Source organism: Rhodnius prolixus, unplaced genomic scaffold (genome assembly GCF_049639745.1).
Source record: "Rhodnius prolixus isolate KJV_2025 unplaced genomic scaffold, Rpr scaffold_4, whole genome shotgun sequence".
Classification (NCBI taxonomy): domain Eukaryota; kingdom Metazoa; phylum Arthropoda; class Insecta; order Hemiptera; family Reduviidae; genus Rhodnius; species Rhodnius prolixus.
In genome coordinates, this window is record NW_027411614.1 from 13,821,472 (window position 1) to 13,830,185 (window position 8,714).

The following is an 8,714-nucleotide window of genomic DNA, read 5'->3' on the forward strand; positions in this document are numbered from 1 at the left end:
CTGGACTCGATCCTTTATTTTCCATTTGAGGTTTTATTCCATTGATCAGGAACTGCGGATGGGCCTCACTGCAGGAACGGTATACTCAATGAGAGCTAGGCGAGCTCTTTGCGCGCAGCAATTTTATTGGCATTGTCTTGTTATTCAATTATGTTTTAAATCAATGTTAAATCATTCAAGGTTGTTTAATACAATTTCGCTCTTGGTCTTGATTTATTCTAGTAACATTATAAAAGTAAACTTCTTCAAACTAAGTAATTGAACATTATTTATAGAAAGAGGACTTGGAAATAAGTTCTTGCAATAATAAGTTACAATAATTGCTGTTGTGATTTTTCTTATAAATAATTCCCTTTTTGATAGTCGTTTATTGTTTTTTGGACAATTACCTGAAAACGTTTTTAGTTAAAAATGAAGTACTACTCCAAAGTGAGAAAGAAAATACAATTACAACTTTTAATTGCTTCTAGTTAAATTACATGAAATTACTTGCTGGCAATCTGTTATTAAATGTACTAATGTTTTAATTCTGATTTGATGTTTGAATCGTATTCTATTATTTTCTTCACTTTATAATTACGCTTTTATAATTGTTATTTACTAATGTTTCAATAATTAAAAACTCTTTTAACATTTACAGATCTTTTGTGTTAAATTATTATCAATTCCTGAATGGTTAAATGTTGCGCAGTATCTTCGCTTTTATAGAAAGAAACCAATTTTTGTAGCGGATCGGTCAAAAAGTGGTATTTATTTGCCGATGTCACTCTGTTCCTTATTTCATTAATGTAGAAGTTCGGTTAGCCATATAATCAATTTGATAATATGTGCACTCTAGTTTTTGGAGTAAACGCAGCACTGGGTATCCTCTACTGATGCAAAATTAATGAAAACCGAATAAATTGTAGTTACTCCTAAACCCTGTGACCTACATTCTGCTTAGTCTCTAGTGAATGAAATGAAAAATGTTATAAACTTAAAACACGCAAGTTTAAAATATTTCAGTATTTCCTTTTTTTGTCAAATAAAATAAAAATTGAATCCGATCTATTTGCATTCTTTATCAAAAGGTTTTTCAAATTGACAATTTGAAAAAAGCATTTAAGAATAAATAAATAACTACAATATTATTCTTGTGCTTGTCACTTTTCATGCACTCATCTAGCAGGCTGTAAATTGATGATAAGCTTGCAAATTTAGAGAGTCCACGGAATGTTTACCTGTACTGCAGTGGCGACTCGTGCTCAAAGATCTGCTTCTTCATCCCGTTCTCGTCAGTGAAAAAGATTGTTATTGGTAAAAAAAACTTTATTTAATTGATAAATGTACAATTGCATTTGCATTATATTAATTATTTATTAAAAATTTACTTTTCACGGTTCCCTTTAACTCGTTCGCAATGTTTGGCGGTATCCCTTTTTAAACCCTGAAACTAATAAAACAATTCTCCCTTTAGAACTTGCCTACCGAAAATTTTTAATTTAACCATGTCACAAATTTGGCATTTATTTAAAATTGAAGAAACAGTAAGCCAGGAATAAGATTTTTTCTCGACAGTTGAAGTTACTGCTTATATTTTTGTAATTACTTTTAAGATTTGTAAGTGCTGGTCTTGGCCTGTCACAAAAATGAAGTGATTATTTTAAAAACTGCTTTTTCCGAAATGAATTTTCAATAAACTTTTCTTTTAAAGATGTATTTAACTTCAAATAATAAATGAAATAAACTGTCGACTTTATCTGTCTACTACCTTGTACGTTTTTTATATTTACTGATCAGATTTCGTAATACGTAATCATTTCGTACTTGGTTATTACGTTACGGTGGAACGGTACATTCTGCTGAAATTACTTTGGATGGAGTTAAAGCAGTACTTGTATAGTTGGTACAGTTGATACATCTTCCTCTACAGGAATTATAGCCCATACCTTAATTTCCCTGTAACAGACGATGTCTTGGATATCCTTTCAGTCAATTTTTCTTGGATGTTTTGAAGCCAGCAGGTGCGTTCTTGTTCACCCTTTGGTGTTTTTTAAACGTACTGCTTATACTTCGCAGCTCTGACTTTTGATCTTTATTTTGTATCGAACAGTCAAGGCTTGTTCCAGAAACCTATATCATTTTCCTTCCTATATTTGCCGATCATGTCTTCTATTGTAATTCATCTGGAAGCCCTAAGAAAAATCTTTCTTTTCCGAATATTTCACAAGAATTGCTTCACTGACTATGCAACCCTGAAATTCTTAGGAAAAGAAAAATTAAGGAGTATGACATTTTAATTAGAAAAATTAATAATCTAAAACCTCAATGTAACTCAACCAACCCGCAAAGCCACGTATATCTAGACCAACACCCAGTCTTCCCTGGCAAGATATTTTACCGTAATCATAGGTCAAGGAGTCTTGTATAGGGGGTACATTAAAATGATGTGATGGTTGCTTTTACTTGATGATAAAACTTTATCCTAATTCACCCACAACCATTACATTACACTACATTCTTTAAAATCTTCAATTATTATTATTTTTGTTTTTTGCGTCTCAAATAACATTTTTTTGCAGTTAGAGTACCTCTCGAAACGTGTATTTCTGATGGAAAATTAATATTAAAAAACCGTTCACGAATAGATAAAATTGTAACTTTGATCATAAATATCTCAACTAATATTAGGGATATCGAAACGGGGTTAACAGCATTTTTCATGTAGTTTTCATAATCATTGTCAAAACCAAAGGTCCTACAGAAACCTCAATTAGGTTTTTGCCCGCAACTCTGCCAAAAATAAAGATACAGCATCGGGGTTAGAAAATTTAAAAACTAGACCAAAAAAAACATAGTTTACTTTGTGGGTTTTTTTCGGAATTCCGCTTTCCTAAAAAGTTATTAGTGATTGGTGCGTTTTAAATGGATCACCCTGTATATTACTGATTTTTATTGATTTTCTGTTACTGATTCTCTAAATTGTTTGTATTTTTGAATTTTTGTAATATCCAGGCCCTGAAGAAGACAACGTTGGCAAAAAGACGAGTTGTTGTCTTTATTTGACCGATTCCTCGCCAATTTTGAATCCTTAACTCAATCAAAAAGAAAACCAGTAGTAGATAGAGCTTACATAAAGAATGAAGCATAAATTCGAAGTGGATTGGCAGACTTTGTTTATTAAACATTTTCGAGAATGTAAATCCAAACTAATGGAACTCAACTTTTTTAAGAACAAAATAATTGATGATACGATATCAAGTTAAGTTGTAGGAAACGACTAGAATTAAACTAACGAGATGGAGTGTTTTGCTGTTGTAATTCATGCTGCCCTAACGCTCGCCTGCCCTTTCTTATTCATGAACAGTTGGTGGTCAGCGTGCACAAAGTACTTCAGCCCTGCCGTCGCCCAAAAAAAAACAAAAACAATTTAGCGATTTAACAAATCCGGTTTGTGTTTGTTGGGTTATTATATTGGCGCAGTTAATTATTAAAAAAAAAATTCAATTTAAATTGCCAGCTTTTCGTTTGAATCTGCTGCGATTCAAACAGCACACACTAACGATAAAAAAATAAACTTAAAAGTCACATAAACATTATGCCTTTCTTACTGCGAGTTTCTAAGTTTAAAAAGTTTAATTTTTAAATCAGGAATTTGTACTAAATATTATTTAGGCTTTAATACGTCGGCTGGGGTACCCAAGGATCTTAAAATGACAGCAGTTAAACTGACACCAGCTCCCTGATATATCCTACGGAGAAATATTATGAAAATCTGTATAGACAAAAAATCGGAGTTATTTGGGATGCTGACCTTTCTCAGTCCATACTGATCTTCACAAATTTTTAATTTCACAAGTGGCCACTTCATTTAATCCACTTTGGAAGGTTATCGTTTTAATGAGTTCATCACCTAAGGCCGTTGTTTTAAGGAGAATTTAATTTTAAACTTCCGATTGGAGTAATTGATGATTTTTTTCGCCAATCCTTCTCTTCTTCGTAGGGCCGAAGATTATCAATAGGGATTATAAGATTCTATTGGTTTGAATTGGATGTGACACAATTAAAAGCTCAAAAGGTTATACTTTTTATAGTGATTTAGATTTTAGATTTTTTTTATAAGATTATCCAGTCTAGCAATGAATTTCAATAGCTTACCATGGAATCGAACTTATGATGCCTTGATATTTTTGCCCTCTCTGAATATCAGTGCCACAGGACTGTCAGAACAATAAAGTTTTTCCGGTAGTGCAATTGGACTGTAATAGCCAATGACCTTCCAATAAGACTCCAAGCATTTTACATTAATCTTTTTTACCGTCGAAGCTGGGTATTTAAAATGTTGCTGATTTTTTAACTGATTAGCCAATTATTGGGCCTTAGCCTCCTCTATTCGCAACCGCCAGTCATTTCTGATAGCTCTTTCCTCCACGGCCATTCTAGGCACCACAAATTCTGACGTCCTTGCAACATGTCCTGACCATCGTTGCTTAGCGGGGTCTAATTATCTTAAAATATATCTGGCTCGCCATAAATGTCCAATATCTTTATATTGGTTCTTCTTCTTCAGCTTTTGGCCTTTCTAACTGGCACTAAGATCTAACCCCTTATTAAGGTTTTTTTTTTATTAAAGTGGCATCACTCTTAGAGAATACCCATGTTTCAAATCCATAGATGAGCACTGTGCGAATTAGTGTTTTGTACTGCTAGATCTTGTTTATAGAAAACAAATGACTTTTTATTTGAAAGTTTAGTGTGAAATACCATCATAGATAGGAAGCTACATCTCTCCAGATACATTATAGCTTCCAGCAACCAATGAACCTAAGCAGCAAAATCTGTTCACTTGCTCAAAGCTGTAATCTCTTATTGCAATTGACCTCTAACCACTGTTATTCTAATCCCATTTTTGTAAACTTAGAATTAGGGCACAGAAATTGCTAGAAACGATAATTGGTTTTTCTGAAAGTTAGTGTGCTTCCACTGAATCGATTTTAAAGGAAGTTAATCTCCCCCAGAACTGTCTTAAACAAATATTTTTCTAGGAAAAATGATTCAATTAATTATTATGTAGCCGGTACATTTTGGTGCTATTCAGCAAATTGAAAATGTTTTCGGCAAAGTTATATTTTCGGTTGGTTGATTTTGTGTGATATTCCACACGTTGTATTGTAGATTGTATGAAATAATAGCAATTACTTTGAATGTTAGTGATAGAAATGACATTTTTATACTCGACTGCAAGGATCGTAAGGCCTGGTCGCTAATAATAAAAAATAAAGACATAATTATAGAAAAATTAGATGAAGTAAATGATCACGAGTTTGCTGCTAATGAAACTTAGACAAGGGCTAACTGAAGTCGTAACTAAGATTGAACTCTTCTTCTATTCTGTGACATGTTTCTCTATTTCATTTTTTCTTGTGACTTTTTCACCGTCACTTTTTCAACTATGATTGATTTTTTGTCTGTTCCTGGATTCGTTCTGAAGTCAACAAGTGCCCACTACGGTTATGAGGAACAACTCCTGGCAGAAGCACGTCCACCTTGTTACTTTTACAGTTTTATAATCGTCCTTGAAGGCAATAAATAAAGAATGAGTTTCTTGAAGAACAGCGACCGACTTGGCTGCAAGAGAGAAGACACAATTTAATCTTCTCCCACTGGCGGAGCTTCTATCGTTTTTCATTTCCTACTAATCATTTCTTTCTGTTCCTTTATTTTACTTTTATTTCTCTCTTTTTTCCTTTGTGAAGGAAGTGAGACTGAAATTAAACTTGTGATCTTGTCAAAGACTTTCATGTTATTAGAAAGGACAGAAAAAAAAAGTAAAGCTGCATCAGTCAGCTTTGGGAAGTTGAATATTAAGGTAGACTGAAGAGCTTTTTACGGTAATGAATACAATTGGCAAGGTTGGAAAAATAAATTAAAATCTAAATTATTCCATATAAAGAATTGATTTATTAAATGTAATCTTGAATTCTTAAGAATAGGTTATTTTCTTAGATTTTATAACTGAGTTTACATTTATTTTGATATTCAGCCTTCGCAAAAGATTAAACGGAATCACTGGGTCAGTAAATAGGTACTTCAATAATTTGTTCTTAAAACAGAATCTGTCGTGAAGCTCTCAAAAGACTTTATCGCTCAATGTTGTTCTAAGGCGGAAGATCTTGGAGTCCCCACTGATATATGAGCTAATCGTTCAAAATAAAACATTCTTAGTAGCCGAAAACGCGCGCGGTACACTTAGTTCTTGAAGAAGTGCCACAATTTGATCTCACCATGCTTTCGACTGACGGTACCGGACTGTTTCAATAGTTTACTGGATAACAAGGGCTGGATTTCTCTCCCATTAACTACTTAATAACAATAAATCTCCTCTTAGGAATCTCTAGAGCTCACATTGACTGGGAAAAGATGTCTATTTCGGGAAAACAATGTTCATTGTGAATGCACTAAGAAGATTGTCAGTGCCTCTTAGATGTTGACAGGTTTAATTACAAATTTTACACTTACAATAATTTGCTATATTATGTTGTTATAGAATTCTATAAAGATTAGTGGACCAATTAGGCCAATCTGAGGAACCTCCAGAGATGACTCATCTTATTTTCGATTTGTCATTAATAGTTACCTACTTGCTGAAAATTGCATTCCATCTAGTATGAATGAATTATTTCAACAAAATTCACCGTAAAATGATAACTTATCAGATTTTACAGAATCCCTTTATGCCATACTTTACCAACCTTCTGGAGCAACAACATTCCCGTATACTTTTTTTCAAATAGCCAGATCGGCTATTAAATAATATATTATTATAATATATTTACAGGAAGCTTTGAGAAAGTATCGGAATTTTTAAAAAAAAAGGAAAAAAAATCGTGAAAACTAAACAAAATTTCCTTTTTCTTTTCTTTCACTTTCCCAGCAACCTTCAGTGCCCACCAATCCCATAAATCACTTATATAATTTATAAACAAACTTGTAGCTTATTATTTAGCAGTATTAAAGTTGCTCAATAAATTGTAATTTGTAAAGCACTTTAAAATAAATTCATCATTAACTTGTTACGATAAAGTTGAGCTTGGTGAAAGTATGGAGATGTTAAGATTTTCTAAACTGTTTTCTTACTTACTTAACTCTTCAAAAGTTTAGTCTGTCAGCTCTAAAAAATGTGCATCCTGTCCCGCCTTGAGATAGTTAAAGATGTTAATCTACTTTTCTCCGAGTAATTTCGATTAATTTAAAGTCCAGAAAAACAGTGAAGTTATTCTGCAAAATAAGTCTCCTACAGTAAAGATTGCATCACGCAGATGAATAGTTGTAATTTTTTTAAAAAAATCTTATCTATAGGTGATAGAACCTACATTTCTATGGAAGCCTGATCAAAAATGGTGCTTCTAGAATCCTCTAAAACAAAAATGTGATGCCTTTAGCACCCTTGTATGCCGTTGTAACATCAGCTCTTTTTTTGGCTAGGTTTTTACTTGTGACCATAACTTCACTCGCTGAACTAAGTCTAACACGCCTAATATTTGCGAGCAAGTACCACTGTTTATACATGTTTATCCTAAACATATTTAAAATATAACGGGGGAAATATTCTTTCACATTATACCAGAACTCGATCTCTTGAATCTCCTTTCATCATGACAACTCGATATCGCGTTCGTCTCTTCTGGTTTAGCTGTTTACGTTATGGTTTAATTATTTTATGATATGCAATTAAGTACATTGGTATTAGTTAGTGAAATTTATTGCAGACTGAAGTAAAAAAAAAACAACAATCATTTTGAATTAAATAATTTTTATAATCATTATAGGAAGTCTTAATTAAAGAAAAACATATAGACTCAGCACCACCTTGTAACTCACTTAGAAGCATTAGTATTCCACATTACATAAATATGTGCTCTCATTTCGGGCAGGGTTGCTCCATTTACAATAACTTTGTTCTGCCTTCGGAGTAGCATAACTCCTCTACAATATTAAAACTTTTATCTCTACTGCTTGAAACACCTTGGCCCATTTATACATCCTAAGAAACAATGGAACTACTAATGTTTCACCCTAAAGGAAGGCCAGGGAATTTGACCACAATCTAAAATTTTCATTATTTTGTTTAACTTACAGAAATTTAAAATATTTTGATAAATACATAATTCATAAAAACAAACATATACTCTAATTTATTAAGTCTGACGAATCAGTACAGGTCATTACTAGTGAAAAGGCTGAATTATTACTTGATCCTGCATTCAAATATCCTCACATTTCAGGTTTTACTCAGACAAATTCTAAGTTTTTAACAACTAACTTAACACTATAAACATCTTAGAAAGATAATTAAACTTTTTAGCTAAAACTAATTGCCAAATTTAAATGAAAACTCATTAATGCTACTTTTTAAACATTCTTTAGCTCTCGCGGCATTAATTTTAACTAAGTTTAACTTTTTAATTGATTTATTTGTTTTTAAATTTTTGTTGGCAGTCTAATCGTTTGATCTTTTTTCAATTTTCGTAGGTAAGCTTGCTTAATGAAACACTCTTTTAAATCCCTCAGAAATTAATTTAACCATAAATAATCTCATTCTTCTTACCTTAAGTGTTTTTTTTATTAGTTTTTATAATGCTTGTCAAAATTTTAACTTTTTCTTTGCGATTCCATCAGCTCCGTAAAATTGAATTGTCACAGGAAATTTAAGATTTTAGAACCAGGGCTAAAAA